Genomic DNA, 18,199 nt, shown 5'->3' with positions numbered 1-18,199 from the left:
TGTCTTTAAATCTCTGTGGAGAACAACGTGGAATCCAGGGAGTCTCACTGAGTGTCTCGGCTCTCCCACTGGCCCCACTCACAGGCAACCCTGTAAGTATTTGAAGAGCACACACACAGGGTCTTCTCCATAGCCTTTGTCCTGATCTGTTTGTAGTGTTTATCAAACTGCCCACACATACACACACAATGGAATTGTTTATTACAATCCTAAATCTGCAATTTTTATTTCATACTTCTTGTTAACTGTTTCCACATAATTGGAGTTCAGCTTCCAATCCTACACCATTCACACATTCCATTCCAGATATATACATGCTTAATGTGTAGCATCCCTTTCTTTTCTGTTTACACAGGGAAAAATAACTGACAAATAACATCTTCTTGTGGAGAAGCTTCCAGATTAATTAATACTAATCTGAATGCACAAATAATTCACTCAAATTACTAAGCACCCAAAATCTTACTGGGAAGAAAATCCAGATAAAGAGGATGGCGAGAAAGAAAACATAGATGACGTTCCAATCGAGGGCAGTATTTCACAAGAACAACCCAACAAAATACACCATGTTGCCAAAAGTATTTGCACACCGATCCAAATGATCAGAATCACTTCCATCATCACAGTTGTATAAAATTAAACACCTACATGAAGGTGTTTGTACAAACATTTGTGAAAGAATGGGAAGATCTCAGGAGGTCAGTGAATTCTAATGTGGAACTGTGATAGGATGTAACCTGTGCAACAAATCCAGTCATGAAATGTCCTCGCTCCTAAATATTCCACAGTCAACTGTCAGCTGTCTTATAAGAAAATGGAAGTGTTTGGGAACTACAGCAACTCAGGCATGAAGCGGTAGGCCATGTAAACTGATGGAATGGGGTCAGCGCATGCTGAAGCGCATAGTGTGAAGATGTCGCCAACTTTCTGCAGAGTCAATCACTACAGACATCCAAACTTCATGTGGCCTTCAGATTAGCTCAAGAACAGTGCGCAGAGAGCTTCATGGAATGGGTTTCCATGGTCAAGTAGCTGCATCCAATGACAGGGCTGGCTCGGATGCCACGCCTTCTACCTCCACAAGAGGCACCCGAGTCAGTCCTAGACTCGCTGGGCGCAAGCGATCCGTTTCAGAGGTGATCCGTTTCAGCTGTTTCCAAGGCTTCTTAAGGAAGCTTGGTGAAACGGATCACTGCTGATTCATTTTGGTCTCATGCTGTCATGTTCTCAGCCTTCTCTCTCTCTCGTGTCTCCTCCCAAAGTTGCGTTGCAGTGTTAAGGTGTCTCGCCACCTTACTCTCGCTTTCACTAGCCTTTTACTTATTCGAGTGTCTACCTCCTGCGCCACTTCTGGCCCATCTCAAGTTTTCCTCCAGCCTTATCTCTTCCTGTCAGTTACTCTTTTATTTTTGGGAAGGATTTTGTTTTGTTACGGCGTTCGCCTGTGGCCAGTCACTTTCCCTGGCTTCCTTAGTTCGTTTCACGCATTGACTTTTTCCGCGTTCTTTCAGTTGCCTTTGTTATTTTCCTCCCGTTTCTATACGGCTTTAGTTTTGCCTTTTTACGCGTTGAAGTTTTCCGCGTCCTTTTGAGTTTAATTTTTGCTACTGCGTGTATGCAGAATGTTTTCTGTTGTGCTTTCTGTTTGTTCACGTGTGTTTATTCCATACACACAGTGATAAGCACTTCTCCCTATTTGTTTCTAACTGCATTTGGGTTCAATTCTCCCTGCACTTTCTTACGCGGTGTGTACCGGTCTGTACACCCCGCGTTACATCCAAACCATACATCACCAAGTGCAAAGCGTTGGATGCAGTGGTGTCCAGTGATGCCGCCACTGGACTCTAGAGCAGTGGAGGCACATTCTCTGGAGTGTCAAATCACACTTCTCCATCTGGCAATCTGATGGACGAGTCTGGGTTTGGCGGTTGCCAGGAGAATGATACTTGTCTGACTCCATTGTGCCAAATGTAGAGTTTGGCGAAGGGGTGATTATGGTGTGGGGTTGTTTTTCTGGAGCTCGGATTGGCCCCTTAGTTCCAGTGAAAGGAATTCTGAATGCTTCAGCACACCAAGACAGTTTGGACAATTCCATGTTCCCAACTTTGTGCAAACAATTTGGAGCTGTTCCTTTCCTTTTCCAACATGATTGTGCATCCAAGGTCCATAAAGACATGGATAGCAGTCTGGTGTGGATGAATGTGACTGGCCTGCACAGAGTCCTGATCTCAACCCAATAGAACACCTTTGGGATGAATTACAGAGGAGACTGAGAGCCAGGCCTTCTCGTCCAACATCAGTATGTGACCTCACAAATGCGGTTCTAGAAGAATGGGCTAAAATCCCCATAAACCCACTCCTAAACCTTGTGGACAGTCTTCCCAGAAGAGTTGAAGCTGTTCTAGCTGCAAAAGGTGGACCAACGTCATACTGAACCCTATGGATTAGGAATGGGTCACTTAAGCTCATATGTAACTAAAGAAAGGTGAGAGAATGCTTTTGGTAATATAGTGTATGTGAGGAGTGACAACAGAAGAGGGGGAAAGGACTGTAGGGACTGGTGTATCAGGTTTGTGTAATTTTCAGTTTTTTAAACCCTGGAAGGTCTGTACATCTGAGCACACTAAGCTCTTCAGGTTCCTCTCTCTCAGTTCTTCAGGTTCCTCTCTCTCAGTTCTTCAGGTTTCTCTCTCTTCAGTTCAAATAATCCTAAAACCATGTAACACTAAACCCTATTTTGTGTTTCTGCCTTGTTTATTACATGAGACTTAAAGCCATTTAATTAGACAGAATTCTTTCACAAAGTTTGTTCCTGTAATTATTTGTGTGTGTATGTATGTTGTCATGGTAGGCTGGCCCAGATCCTCTGGGGAGACGCCCACTTCACAAAACACCCCTCTTTCATCACTCCCTCATTCACAATCACCAGTGTAATATTGCATAGCACCTGCACCTAATCTGCCACTGCCCCTTTTAAGTCCTGCAGGTACAATCCAGTGCTGCACATTCCTCTGAACTGCTCTGAACCACTGAACTGCTCCAGATTCTGATGTCGCAACAAGCCGCCCTAGGACAGCAGCAACAAGAATTAGGCGAACTGCGGTCATATATAGAGAGTCTCACCTGCTGCATCCAGGTTCTCTCCACTGGAGGAGATCCCCAGTGAGGTAACATCACTAGTCCCTTAGCCAGGTCAGAGGTTTACGCTGGGGACACCAAAGAATGCAAGGGATTTCTCATACAGTGCAAGCTGTACTTCGCTTACCAGCCCCAGTTGTCCAACCAGGCCTGGGTAGTGCATGTCATCTCACTACTTAAGGGGAGAGCCAGAGTTCTGGATACTTGCTGCCCGGATGTCCAGCCCTCATTGATGCGTTTGTGCATGGACTCAAAGCCGAACTGCAAGCAGAGCTGGCTTCTCAGCAAGAGAGTACTGCACTCAACTGAGTTGCCAGAATGGCAATCACATACGACCATCTGTTTAGAGAGAGAGGGACCACTTTGCAGCAGACTGCTAAGGTGCCCATGGTGCTGGTTCCTGTCTTGACGGCTGTTTCCACTATCCCAGATCCCTACAACTCCAGCTGCCCCCTGCAAGCCCAGGGGAAGCGGCCAGGTAAGTGACGAGCCCACATGGAAATTTCTCACCCCACCGGGAAGTTTCTTATGACTCTTGCCTTCTTCTTGTCCTCTAGTGGACTCGGGGCTGCCAGCACCTTCATGAGCCAGAGTTGCGCAGAGGACCTGGGAATGAGGGATGAGGCTTGTTGCCCTGGCAAAGCCACGTCATGTGTCCGCATGATCACACACCACACCACCCGTACCCTTCTCAATATCCAGAACCACACTGAGCACCTTACCTTTAACAGTAGAGAACCGTAACCATTAAACCTGGGCCCGCTCCCATCCCCCCCCCCCCCAAAAAATTGTTTCCTCTTCTAATTAACTGCAATAAAGAAAAAAATTGAGACGACAGTACAGCTTTAGACACGCAATAAACAATAACATCTGTACTAGATAACTTCCACAGATCCGTGTTCCTCGAGTGCGGAATATGTAAACAACGCACACGAGGGCATCAAAGGAATGAATCAAAACTAGCTAGCGGTGGTACGCTAACGCTAGCTAGCATCGCCACAGCGGGCAGAAATCATCATACAGTTAAGCCCGCCCACTAAGAGGGAAGATATGATTGGTCAATTTTACTGTCATTTGAAACTGGTATTGCACCAAATTATAACTGCCTGGCCCTCTGTAAATGAACAGCGGGCCCACCAATTACCAACATTCTGTGGAGGCATCACAGTCCTGATAAAGGGAGACACAGGTTCACAGGCTTCCACTTAACTTAACCCCTCCTTCCAACACAGATTGAAAAGACACGGTTGAATAATTTATTTGCTTATATTTTTGTAATTATTTAGATGTCGATTGTCAAACTGTAAGTACAGTGGGGAAAATAAATATTTAGTCAGTCACCAATTGTGCAAGTTCTCCCACTTAAAAAGATGAGAGAGGCCTGTAATTGACATCATAGGTATACCTCAACTATGAGAGACAAAATGTGAGAAAATCATTTTGTCTGACTTTTAAAGAATTTATTTGCAAATAATGGTGGAAGATAAGTATTTGGTCAATAACAAAAGTTCATCTCAATACTTTGTTGTATATCCTCTGTTGGCAATGACAGAGGTCAAACGTTTTCTGTAAGTCTTCACAAGGTTGGCACACACTGTTGCTGGTATGTTGGCCCATTCCTCCATGCAGATCTCCTATAGAGCAGTGATGTTTTGGGGCTGTCGGCGGGCAACACTGACTTTTAACTCCCTCCAGAGGTTTTCGATGGGGTTGAGATCGGGAGACTGGCTAGGCCACTCCAGGACTTTGAAATGTTTCTTACAAAGCCACTCCTTTGTTGCCCTGGCAGTGTGCTTGGGATCATTGTCATGCTGAAAGACCCAGCCACATTTCATCTTCATTGCCCTTGCTGATGGAAGGAGGTTTGCACCCAAAATCTCACAATACATGGCCCCATTCATTCTTTCATGTACACGGACCAGTCGACCTGGTCCCTTTGCAGAGGAACAGCCTCAAAGCATGATGTTGCCACCCCCATGCTTGACAGTTGGTATGGTGTTCTTTGGATGCAACTCAGCATTCACTGTCCTCCAAACATGACGAGTTGTGTTTTTACCAAATAGTTCTACTTTGGTTTCATCTGATGCATATGACATTTTCCCAATACTCTTCTGGAACATCCAAATGCTCTCTAGCAAACTTCAGACGTGCCTGGATATGGACTGGCTTAAGCAGGGGGACACGTCTGGCACTGCAAGATCTGAGTCCCTGGCGTCGTAGTGTGTTGCTGATGGTAGCCTTTGTAACGTTGGTCCCAGCTTTCTGCAGGTCATTCACTAGATCCCCCCTTGTGGTTCTGGGATTTTTCCTCACCGTTCTTGTGATCATTTTGAGCCCACGGGCTGAGATCTTGCATGGAGCCCCAGATCGAGGGAGATTAGTAGTGGTCTTGTAGGTCTTCCATTGTCAGGAACAGCAATCACGCCCGTGACCGCCAGAGGGAGCCATCGCCGGAATATTAACCAGCACACCTGAATCCAATGAAACACTCACCACACCCTACTTAAGGATGCTGTATACACACTCCATTTGCGAAGTATTGCCTCCCCGTGTTACACTACCAAGCCGTGTTACTTACTTCTCTGACTAGATTCCTGGTTATCTTGATATACTCCCGTTTGCCTAGCCCTTCTGTACCTCTGCCTGCCGCCTTTGGATTGTTCTGGTTTTTGACTCTCTGCCTAGTTTTTTGACTCTCCTTTTTGCCTTGCCCTTTTTGTGCTGCTGCCTGCTTTCCCTACGGGGTCTGCTTGTTCCTTTTGTTTATTAAAACCTACGTATTGTTCACCTGCGTATGGATCCCTCACTACCGTCGGGTACGCCACCGTTACAGAATACTTCGCCATCACCGGATTCAGCAGGACTGCCAGCGCTCCAAGCCGCGGTGATGAACCAGGGACTCATGCTGGGAAACCATGAACAGCTACTCAACCAACTAGTGTCCGCAGTTGATGGCCTGTCTCGCACGTTACAAGGTCTGTCCCTTTCTCCTGCCCAGCCGGCTGTGCCCAGCCCTCACCGCCACCTGTTCCCTCTCCACCTGTTTCAGACCCTAGTCTGGGGCCCTCCGCCCCTGTACGTCTAGCTATCCCCGATAAGTACGATGGGTCTCCAGGTCTCTGTCAGGGGTTTCTGTTGCAATGCTCGTTGTACTTCAGCATGTTGCCTACAGCTTTTCCCTCTGAAGCCGCGAAGATAGCTTTCGTCATGTCACTGCTTACTGGGAGAGCCCTCAAGTGGGCTACGGCAGTTGGGGGTACTGCCACAACGGGTCAGACCTATGCGGCATTTGAACTCAGATTTAAAGAAGTCTTTGACCACTCAGAGACGGGTAGAGACCCACGGGAGCAGCTTCTGCGTCTCCGCCAGGGTCGGTCGTCTGCCACTGAACACTCCCTGCAGTTCCGCACCCTCGCCGCAGCCAGCGGCTGGGATGAGAGAGCCCTGCTTACGGTGTATCGCCAGAGCTTGACAGATACGCTCCGAGCTGAACTGGCTTGTAAAGACGACAACTTGTCATTAGACGACTTAATACATCTGTCCATCAGGCTAGACAATCTCATCCGGTCACGGAGATGGTTGGCCGGAGCCACCACAGCCCCAGTATCCCCCTCGTCTACCCAGTCTGAACCCATGGAAGTGGGACGCGCTCGCCTGTCACAAACTGAAAGACAACGACGCGTCCAGGAAAGACTCTGCTTATACTGTGGTGAATCAGGTCATTTTAGAGCAAGCTGCCCCGCGTTGAGTGGCAGAGAGACTACTCGAAGGGTGAGTCCTGTTGTCTCTCTACCCTTCGACATACGAAAGATGACTCTGCCTGTAAATGTAATGGGGGTGTTTCTACGCCTGTTGTTGCAGCCCTGGTAGATTCGGGAGCAGCGGGGAATTTTATCGACCATCAGTTCGCGACCCATCTGTCTGTTCCCCTGATCCCGTGCACTACTCTCCACATCAAAGGGATCGACGGCAAACCCGTCGGTTCAGGTGTAGTCACCGAACGCACCATTCCTGTCGGCATGCGAGTGGGTCTGCTACACACCGAAACAGTGTCTTTCCACGTCATACACTCCCCAGAACATCCCCTAGTATTGGGGTTTCTCTGGTTAGCTCAACATAACCCCACGATTTCATGCTCATCAGGAGAACTGGTTAAATGGAGCAAACAGTGCCATGAGTGTTGCCTACACACTGCGGTCAGAACAACGAACATAGAAAGTCCTGTCGTCCAAACTACTGCTAGTCTCCCTTCTGAGTACACTGATTACGCCGATGTTTTTAGCAAAGCAAACGCTGCGACTCTGCCCCCTCATCGTCCCTCTGATTGCGCGATTGAGTTGATGCCCGGTGCGATTCCCCCCAAAGGGCGGGCTTATCCCTTGTCGATCCCCGAGACAAGGGCCATGGAGGAATACGTAGAGGAAACATTGAAACTGGGCTACATACGCTCCTCTGTGTCACCTGCAGCACACGGGCTGGTGCAGGTGACACTACGAATACCTGGTTATGCCATACAGTTTGGCTAACGCCCCCTCCGTTTTCCAAGCGTTTATGAATGACGTGTTCAGAGAACTGCTGAATCGCTGTGTTATTGTTTATATAGACGATATCTTAATCCAGTGGTTCCCAAACTTTTTCTGCCGTGCCCCCCTTTAGTAGATGAGAATATTTTTGCGCCCCCCCTACACCCCCCCCCCCCCCATATTGACTAGGGATGTGTTGAAAACTTACAAAAACAATAGGTTCACAACTTTGGTCAAACATGAAAAAAATTAACTGCAAGAAACATTTTAAATGGTTCAAGAATTCTAAATGTAATTTAAAATAAATAAGGAGATGAAATAAGAGAAACAGCAATACATATGCGGCTAGTTTGCAAGCGCAGACATCACGCAGAGCACAAAGCATGTAACGGCCAGAAATATGTGTACTGTCTCTTTAAGGGAGCGAGTTGAGCGTGCGTATGGAATATTGTTTTTTTAGCTTTCCGCCGTAGACCGAGTCAGACCACTGCTCTTTAATTTATTTCTGTAAGTAACGCATTAAATGAGCTTTGGACAACTCACCAGTTCATGTATGAACAGTGAAGTATTGCTGGAGCCCAGGTTTATTTTGGTCAACCAGCAAATAAACGGACTAAGTGGAATACCACCAGCGCGAGTATTAGGGTTGAACTAACTCCGAAAAGCAAGCAATACAAGCATATAATTAGAGTGAATAGATCTGTTTTTATGGATCGGTCACATTGTCCCCGATACCCGATCTAGAATTTTTTCAGATATTAATATCGGAATCGGTGCATCCCTAATATTGACACATGTGCACGTTTTACTTTCAAGCTCCGCGCCCCCCCTGCAATAGCTCCGCGCCCCACCTAGGGGGCGAGCCCCCCACTTTGGGAACCACTGTCTTAATCTATTCAGAAACCCCGGAGGACCACGTCATGCATGTCATGAGAGCATTGCAGCTCCTTAGAGAAAATCACTTGTATGCCAAACTGGAAAAATGTGCCTTTCATACTACAGAAGTGCACTTTTTGGGCTATCGCATTGGTCGTCAGGGGGTGGCTATGGACATGGGCAAGGTGGGAGCAGTGCGTGATTGGCCGCACCCTCGGTCGGTTAAAGACCTTCAGAGATTTTTGGGTTTTGCCAATTTTTATAGGCGTTGTATGCGTAATTACAGTCTGGTTGCTGCGCCTCTCACATCTTTATTACGGGGGTCTCCTAAGAAGTTACCGTGGACTCCGGCAGCGGAGAGTGCCTTTTCACAGTTAAAGCAGAGGTTCAGCTCTGCTCCGATCCTGAAACACCCTGATCCCACACTCCCGTTCGTAGTGGAGGTGGATGCTTCGGACACCGGCATAGGGGCCATCCTGTTGCAATGTCATGGGTCACCCCCGAAGCTCCACCCCTGTGCCTTCTTCTCCCGAAAACTCACTTTGGCAGAGCGGAATTATGATGTGGGAAACAAAGAGCTGTTAGTGGTGAAAGCTGCATTGGAGGAGTGGCGGCATTGGTTGGAGGGAGCATCGCACCCTTTTGTGATCCTGACTGACCACAAGAACCTCGAGTACATCAAGGCGCCAAAGCGGCTGAACGCACACCAGGCAAGGTGGGCCCTTTTTTTTTTACTCGCTTCAACTATGTCATCACTTTCAGACCAGGATCGAAGAACGCTAAGGCAGATGCGCTCTCCCGCCTCTATGAGGGAAGTGACACTCCGGCGCCTCTCAAGGCGATCACCCCGGCCTCCATGGTGGTTGCTCCCGTACAGTGGGACCTGGATACGCAAATTCGAGCCGCACACCGTGATGAACCTGCCCCTACCGCGTGTCCCCGGGGTAAGACCTATGTTCCTACAATACACCATCAGGAATTGTTGCAGTGGGTACACACAGCCCCAACCTCCGGGCATCCGGGTATCCTACAGACCGTGGAGCTCCTCCAAAGGAAGTACTGGTGGCCTGAGCTCCAGAAGGATGTCAAGGACTCTGTAAGCCGATGCGATGTTTGTGCTCATTGTAAGACCCCCCGACGCCTACCAGCAGGGCTGTTGGTGCCGCTGCCTATCCCTCAACGGCCCTGGTCTCATCTCTCTGTCGATTTCGTGACTGATCTCCCCAGGTCCCAAGGAAACACCTGCATCCTGGTGGTGATCGATCGGTTTTCGAAGGGGTGCCGACTGATTGCCCTGCCTAAGCTTCCCACTGCCATGGAGACGGCTGAGGCTATCTTCTCTAATGTGTTCCGGCTTTACGGGCTTCCTGAGGACATTGTGTCGGACCGGGGACCCCAGTTCACATCTCGGGTGTGGCAGTCGTTCTGTAAGCTGTTAAACATCTCTGTGAGCCTGACGTCGGGGTACCATCCCCAGAGTAACGGGCAGGTGGAGCATCTTAACCAGGAGATTAGCCGCTTCCTCAGGTCCTACTGCAGTGACAGGCAGGGGGAGTGGAGTCATTTCCTGCCCTGGGCAGAGTATGCCCAAAACTCTCTCACCCACTCATCCACCGGTCTAACCCCTTTCTAGTGTATCCTAGGTTTCCAGCCTCCCATGTTCCCTTGGTCTGGAGAACCTTCAGATCTCCCTGCGGTGTCTGACTGGTTTCGTCATAGCAAACGGACCTGGGAGGCGGCCCATGTGAGACTCCGAATGGCTATCCGCCACCAGAAAATACAGGTGGACCGCCAAAGACAGGCGGCTCCCGCATACTCACCCGGTCAGATGGTGTGGCTTTCCAAGGACCTCCGTCTGAAGACTCCATGCCGGAAGTTGAACCCCCACTACGTGGGGCCTTTCGAGGTCCTGGCTCAGGTTAACCCCATCACCTACAAGTTAAAACTGCCTCCTACTTACCGTATATCGTCCACCTTTCATGTCTTTTTGCTTAAGCCTGCACAGCCCTCCAGTTTGTCTCCTGACCTGCAGTCGTCCCCGCCGCCTCCACTGGACATTGACGGCGGCCCGGCCTACTGGGTGAACGAGCTCTTGGACTCGCGCAGACGGGGTCGTGTGTTGCAATATTTGGTGGACTGGGCGGGGTACGGACCGGAGGAACGCAGCTGGGTTGATGCTCACAAAGTCCTGGACCCCACCATGCTCCGTGAGTTCCACGCTGCTCACCCTGATCGCCCTGCGCCGCGGCCCCGGGGCCGTCCCCGTGTCTCTCCTGCCGTCCCGTTCAGGTGGGGCTGATGTCAGGAACAGCAATCACGCCCATGACCGCCAGAGGGAGCCATCGCCGGAATATTAACCAGCACACCTGAATCCAATGAAACACTCACCACACCCTACTTAAGGATGCTGTATACACACTCCGTTTGCAAAGTATTGCCTCCCCGTGTTGCACTACCAAGCCGTGTTACTTACTTCTCTGACTAGATTCCTGGTTATCGATCCGAGCTCTGCCCTCTTGATATACTCCTGTTTGCCTAGCCCTTCTGTACCTCTGCCTGCCGCCTTTGGCTTGTTCTGGTTTTTGACTCTCTGCCTGGTTTTTTGACTCTCCTTTTTGCCTTGCCCTTTTTGTGCTGCTGCCTGCTTTCCCTACGGGGTCTGCTTGTTCCTTTTGTTTAATAAAACCTACGTATTGTTCACCTGCGTATGGATCCCTCACTACCGTCGGGTACACCACCGTTACATCCATTTTCTGATTATTGCTCCCACAGTAGATTTCTTCACACCAAGCTGCTTGCCTATTGCAGATTCAGTCTTCCCAGCCTACAATTTGGTTTCTGGTGTCCTCCGACAGCTCTTTCGTCTTCACCATAGTGGAGTTTGGAGTGTGACTGTTTGAGGTTGTGGGCAGGTGTCTTTTAGGGCGTACTCACACTAGGCACAGTTTGCTTGTTCCGTGCTGGGGCCCGGTTATCCCCCCTCCCCACTCCCCCTCTGGCCTGCACTCACACTGGCTTTATCAACCCGGCCCGAGCACGCTTACGTCATCACAACGGCGCTTTATTTGGGAAAAAAAGCACTCGCACAAAACTATGGAGTTCACGATTCTCTTTTTATTGTATTTTTGGAGTCGTTTTGGGAGTGCAGAAACACGGTGCAAGCACAGATTTATCGATAATTTAACACAACGATTGTCTGCTAATCGCTTTGCCGCTATGACTGTTTAACGTGAGCGTCGCATCACTGACGTCATGTTTGAGTTCCAGCGAAATGAACCAATCACACGAGGCACCAAGCGGGCCCGGGCACAGATAGCGCTCACTCTAGAAGCGAACCGTGCCCGAGTCCACATGAATCGTGCCCTGGCCCACCTCTTCAAGCGGGCCCGGGCACGGTTGGAGCGCTCACACTAGCCAAACGAACCGTGCTTCGGCAGGCAACCGTGCCTGGGCCCGGATCACAGAGCCTAGTGTGAGTACGCCCTTATACTGTTAACGACTTCAAACAGGTGCCATTATTACAGGTAATGAGTGGGGGAAAGAGGAGCCTCTTAAAAAAGAAGTTACAGGTCTGTGACAGCCAGAAATCTTGCTTGTTTGTAGGTGACCAAATACTTATTTTCCACCATTATTTGCAAATAAATTCTTTAAAAGTCAGACAAAATGATTTTCTCAATTTTTTTTAACATTTTGTCTCTCATAATTGAGGTCTACCTATGATGTCAATTACAGGCCTCTCATCTTTTTAAGTGGGAGAACTTGCACAATTGGTGACTGACTAAATACTTATTTTCCCCACTGTAGATAAAATAAAATTGGATAAATTATATATATTTATGTTTTAAGAATATTTTAGGCCCTCTGAGAGGGTGTAACCTTTAACATTCTCCCTGCCATGAAGTATGCAGTCACGTTAGGGCTGCCATGGTTACAGACACACAATCCTCGCATATCCTTGGAGCACCCACACCATCCCATCCCAGTCTCCCCTTCCCCTGGGTGTGCCCACCCAGTCCATTTCAGTGGAGACCCCCTATGTAAGGAAATACGGCCGAGTACCAAAGCCATACAGAGAGCTAAAGGAGGTGTTCATGGAGCGATACATCATATAGCTCAGGGCTACATCCGCTCATCCACCTCACCCACCTCAGCCAGCGTCTTCTTCATTAAGAAGAAAGACGGGGTTTGAGGCCTTGCATGGATTACCCCTATCTTCTTCCAGTCGTGGTAGTGGCACTGAAGCTATTGAGAGAGACTCAGTACTTCACTAAAGTAGAGCGACTACAGCTTCATTGCATGCATAAAGGGGATGAGTGGAACAGGGCATTATGAGTACCTTGTGCTGCCGTATGGACTAGCCACAGCCCCGCATTTATTAACAAGAGTAAATCTGTTATATGCATATATAAATCATGCATATATTGATGTGCATGCACATGTGCATGACGTGCAAGCAGTCCTGAGCACTCTGCTACACAATCACCTATATTGCAAGTTTCATCTCACGGAGTTGGACTTAATGGGTTACATCACGCAGGGCTGATGAAGGATCTGAACTGACCTCCTTTGAATGTGTACAGTATTAGGAAGGTTACTTTTAAAATGTAATCCCTTACAGATTACTGATTACATCACTCAAAATGTAATTTGTAACGTAATCAGTTACATTACTTCAAGTGAGTAACTGTAATCTGATTACTTTGGATTACTTATAATATTGTCATTTTTTTAAGCCTGAATGAATGTAGCAACCACATAATGCATATTGTTTTATTTTTCTTTCCAGTGAACAAATAGATTAACACATAAAACAGCCTTTTCAATCACCCTATTAAAATACTTATGAAACCATTTTATGAAACAATTTTATGAAGCACTTCTAGTCAGGTGGAGACAAAATAAAGAAAAAAAAACATACGAACAGGTCAAGTCAATGCAGGCTCGCTTAGGTGGGGCATGATGGTGAATCATGGCAATGTGCACCGACTTACTCTTTGATTATCTTGTGTGTGTGTGTGTGTACTGTTGTGTGTGTGTGTGTGTGTGTACTGTCAAATGTGTGTGTCTCACGGCCAATGCCTGAGATGTCAAATGTGTGTGTCTCACGGCCAATGCCTGAGAGTTGGCAACCCTGTTATTTACCCATGTATTGATTGTCCATTTATTTATTTATTTGGATCTCCCTATGGGTATTATGCTTCTTATCCTGTGTTTTACCCCTGGTTTTAACAATTCAAGCAATGATTTTATTTCTCTTACTCTATGTGGTATGAAATAGCTTGGGCAGGAATGATCCCTCTCAAGTTTTTGTATGCCCCGCCCCCTGAAACACAGGTGTTGGGACAGAGAATGCACAATGATCCCTCTCACTTTCTTGAAATGATCCCTCGAAGTGCAACAGCTCGGTGGCAGAAATTGACTTTCCGTCTCTTAAAGACTATGAAATATCACTTGGAGTGGATGGGCTGGTGCTAGAAATGTTAAACTTGTTGGAAATACATGTATGAACCCATCGTTGTGAAACAATAAAACACTGAGAAAAAAAAACAGTTTACCCCGCTTTCATGTAGTGTACCAGGATACTGCTTTTCCCAATCATTTGCCGTTATTTTCGTCGGCAAGTGTGAAACGTTCGCCTCGCTCATGCTGCTTTCAGTCTGCTCCTCTTGAACGTATACACGGAAGTAAGGCGGGAGTTTGTCGACGTCACATCAAGATGACATCGATGATTGGTCAAATTTGCGGGAAAGTTGCGGTGATTGGCTGAAGTTGCAACACCGCCCTGAATTTGCGGGGTTTGCTTGAAGTTGCAAATCGCAACATCGCGAAATTTCTGGAGGGTCTGATATTCTGATGTCGTGATTTATGTGAATGTGATTGCGTTTTGTCAGTGTTGGATTGGAAGACCAAAAATAGGAAAGTACCGCGATGTAATCCCTTTATTTTAGCAGAGTAACTGTAATCTGATTACCACTTTCTGAAGCAGTAACTGTAACGGATTACAGTTACTCATAATTTGTAATCTGATTACGTAACGCCGTTACATGTAATCCGTTACTTCTCAACACTGAATGTGTACTAGGGTACCAGCCGCCATTTTAGCCGTGCTACAGTGCCTGGTGGACTGGCAGGGCTACGGTCCTGAGGAGAGGAGCCGGGTCCTGGCCTCCCAAATCCTGGACCCTACACTGATCACCATCTCTGACATCACATATGTGTTTTCATTGTGCTTATAGAGGCCTTTTCTGAGGTTTCTTTTCATAAGGTACTGCAGTGTTTCCCAACACCTTGTTTATGTTAAACGTGGGCCAGGCAATAATTACCTGGCTTGGATGTATTTAACAAATATATAACAAATAATATTACATTTGTGCAGTTGATACATAGGTGTACCTACTTCCATTGGGAGGCTGTAAATGATGAATAAAAATCTTTTCTGGTGCCCGGCCACTTAAGCCAGGTTCACACTACACGATTTTAGGCTGGTTTTTCAGTCGCCGACTGTTTTTTGTAGATCGCCGACAGAAACTGGTCGGAGGCAAATCGGCGATCACTCGGCACTCGCTCAGTCGTGTAGTGTGAACTGCTGAAAGACGCTCGCCGAGCCATCGCTGAGTGGACGCCGACTCATCACAGACGACCGGCAGATATCTAGCATGTTTAATATCTAGCCCAGTCGGCGACTGTGAGTCAACAGCAGCGTCTAGCTACAGCCAATGGGAACGCGGAGAGAGAACCGCGGCACCGCTGAAGATATCTCTGAAGAATGTAAAAAACTTTCAAGAATGATTTCAAAACAGTAACCCAGCAAACACAAAAAATCCTCACCTTTCTTACAACTTTACTACAACACTGTTTAAGTTATTGTGACAGCACTGGAGAAATAGTGCGATTGATTATATCTATGTTCACTGCAACGGAGAGATGAAATAATTCTAGCAACTTGGGACTATGGAGTGTTTAAATGGTAAAAAAAAATAATAATAACGAAAATGTGGAGTACATGTACATAGTTTTTTTCGGCACAAAACGGCACAAAAACCTGACGACTGAAAAGTTGTGTAGTGTGAACCTGGCATTAGAGGGAAAGACGGGGGCAGCTTAGGGGGCAAGACGATCACGGTGAATGACCAGGCGCTGCCTGCCCAAACAGATCCTGTACACCACCTTCCCCAGTTGTGATAGAACTGTACATGACCCCACCCACGCAGACTGCAGCTTCAGGCAGAGTCCCTGCCTGTGCTGTGGGTTAAAGAGCCACATGTTCCCGCCGACCCCCAGCAGCTCCCCCACACAATGTGCCACACACACTTCTGTTTCGCGCTAGTCCCCTTCTGGTTCGCCCTGATCAACTTGGGTACCCAGTGCAGCTTGGACAGCAGGTCGGTGACAAACTTCAGCCCGGACCCCACACTTGTTCTGAGGCACACTGAATATCAGGTCCCCGGGAGTGCTCAGCTCATGGCCAAACATCAGCAGCGCCAGTGTAAACCCTGTTGTCTGCACAGCGGAGTGGCACGCTAACAGAATGGCAGGCAGGTGCTTGTCCCAGATGCGCTGGTGTGTGCTTGTGACCATCGCAAGTTGTGTGGCCAGCAGAGTTGTATAGTAACGAAGTAGAACTACTTCGCTACTGTACTTAAGTACTAAAATGCTGTATCTGTACTTTACTGGAGTATTATTTTTTTCTCCTACTTCCACTTTTACTTCACTACATATTTTCCATCAGTTTTATACTTTTACTCCAATATATTTTTTACGTGCTGTATAGTTACTCGTTACAATTATAAACATGTTAACTGGCGCTGTCACCGGGTTAAGCGAGCAGGCTGTCTTATGAGAAAACTGCGCATGCTACGGTCTCGTCTCGTTTACTCTGTCTGCTGCTGCCTTCGCTGAACACATGAGCTTCGTAATCTAGGTTCACTTGACACGTCGTGACTGCCGCAAGGGTCCACGCGGAAAAAATGATGCAATCGCGCTGGCTCCGCCAATGCGCGTTGGCCACGCGCGCGGTCGCGTCGCGAGGTCGTGCACCTCTCGATTTTTGTGCGTGCGAAGTTACAAGGTGGAATTTATGCACTTGTGCGGCACTTTGAAGATCCATTTTCAGTATTTTCCAGCACCTTCAGCTTGATTTACATATTTATACAAATACACATATATTCGAAATTATTCCAAATAATTCTCTTTTTAGCCTATCTCATTAAAAGAGATGGTACAGTGTTTGGTAACAGCAGAAGAGCGCAGTAAGCACGACTTAGGTTAGATATCTTAGCTAACTAACCTAATTATGTTCATGGCGTGCTGCAGAATTCACTTAATATTAGCTGGCAATAAAGGCGACGTGCTGACTAATCATGTGTCCATTTTTATAGTGTAGTGTTTTTATAGGGTAAGGGCATTTAATGAGGGTAAACGCAGGGCAGTAGGCTCACCCTTAGAATCTGACGGATGGATTTTACGTCCAAAATACACCTCATTTTCTCAGCTAAATGAAGGCGAATTTGTACTTCTGCGTCAAACCTACGACGTAGCGGGACATAGGTTATCTGTTTTTTGTGTACGAAGTGTTAACCCCAGTTTTTTAAGTACATACAGAACACTTGTATTTGTGATCTTTGACATCTTTGATTTGTAAGTGATATATAAAAACAATTTATAATCAAACTTTAATGGCTTTCTGTAATTAATTCAAAACACAATACTTGTTCTTTTTACTTTCAGTACGTGAGTAATAAATTTTAGACTAAACTACTTGCAATTCTTAAGTACAAAAAATGCTGAATACTTCTGTACTTCTACTTAAGTAAATTTTTTAAAGAACACTTCAACTTCTACTTAAGTCAATTTTTTGATAGAGTACTTGTACTTTTACTCAAGTATGGGTCTCGAATACTTTATACAACACTGGTGGCCAGTGTGTGATTTAACCATTCCACCAGCCCGTCGCACTGAGGATGAAGTGGAGTGTTCCTGGTCTTGCACATGCCCAAAACCCAACCGACCTCACCCATGATCTCCGATTGATAGTTTCTACCCTGATCGCTGTGCAGTTCCTCGGGAACCCCAAAACCTTTAGAACTCAAGACACCAGTGTGTCAGCTGTAGTGACCGTGCTTTGGTCAGGTACAGCCTTCACCTCTGGCCACTTTGTGAAATAATCCACCGCGACCAGGACAAAGCGATTGCCTGCGTCAGTTACAGGGAATGGTCCCAATACTTTGACTGCCACCCACTCCATTGGGCTGCCGGACTGCAGCGGCATAAGCGGTGCTCTCTCTCGCTTTGCCGGACCCTTCTTTGTGGTGCAGATTTCACAGCAATGCACAAATAACTCTACATCCATACGACAACCCAGACAATAGATTCACTGGCGCAACCTCCGTAACATTTTTGTAATGCTGAAATGTCCCGCGCCCGGCCCCCCATGAACAGTGTGCAAACTCATGAGGGACCACACACTGGGTAACACTGCTCTGGCCCGCTGGGTCTTCCCAAACCCGACATAGAATGCCGTGCACGAGCTTCAAATTCCCCCAATTGGACCACAGCGTCTTAGCAGTGGGGTTGCTATGACCGCACCCTAGGTGGTGTATGATCTGGAAGTCAAACTCCTGTAGCCTGGCCAACCACCTCGCAAGCTGGCCCTCTGGTTCGTG

Source organism: Brachyhypopomus gauderio, chromosome 4, assembly GCF_052324685.1.
Source record: "Brachyhypopomus gauderio isolate BG-103 chromosome 4, BGAUD_0.2, whole genome shotgun sequence".
NCBI lineage: Eukaryota > Metazoa > Chordata > Actinopteri > Gymnotiformes > Hypopomidae > Brachyhypopomus > Brachyhypopomus gauderio.
The sequence above is the reverse complement of the archived record's forward strand: the minus strand, read 5'-3'. Positions refer to the sequence as shown.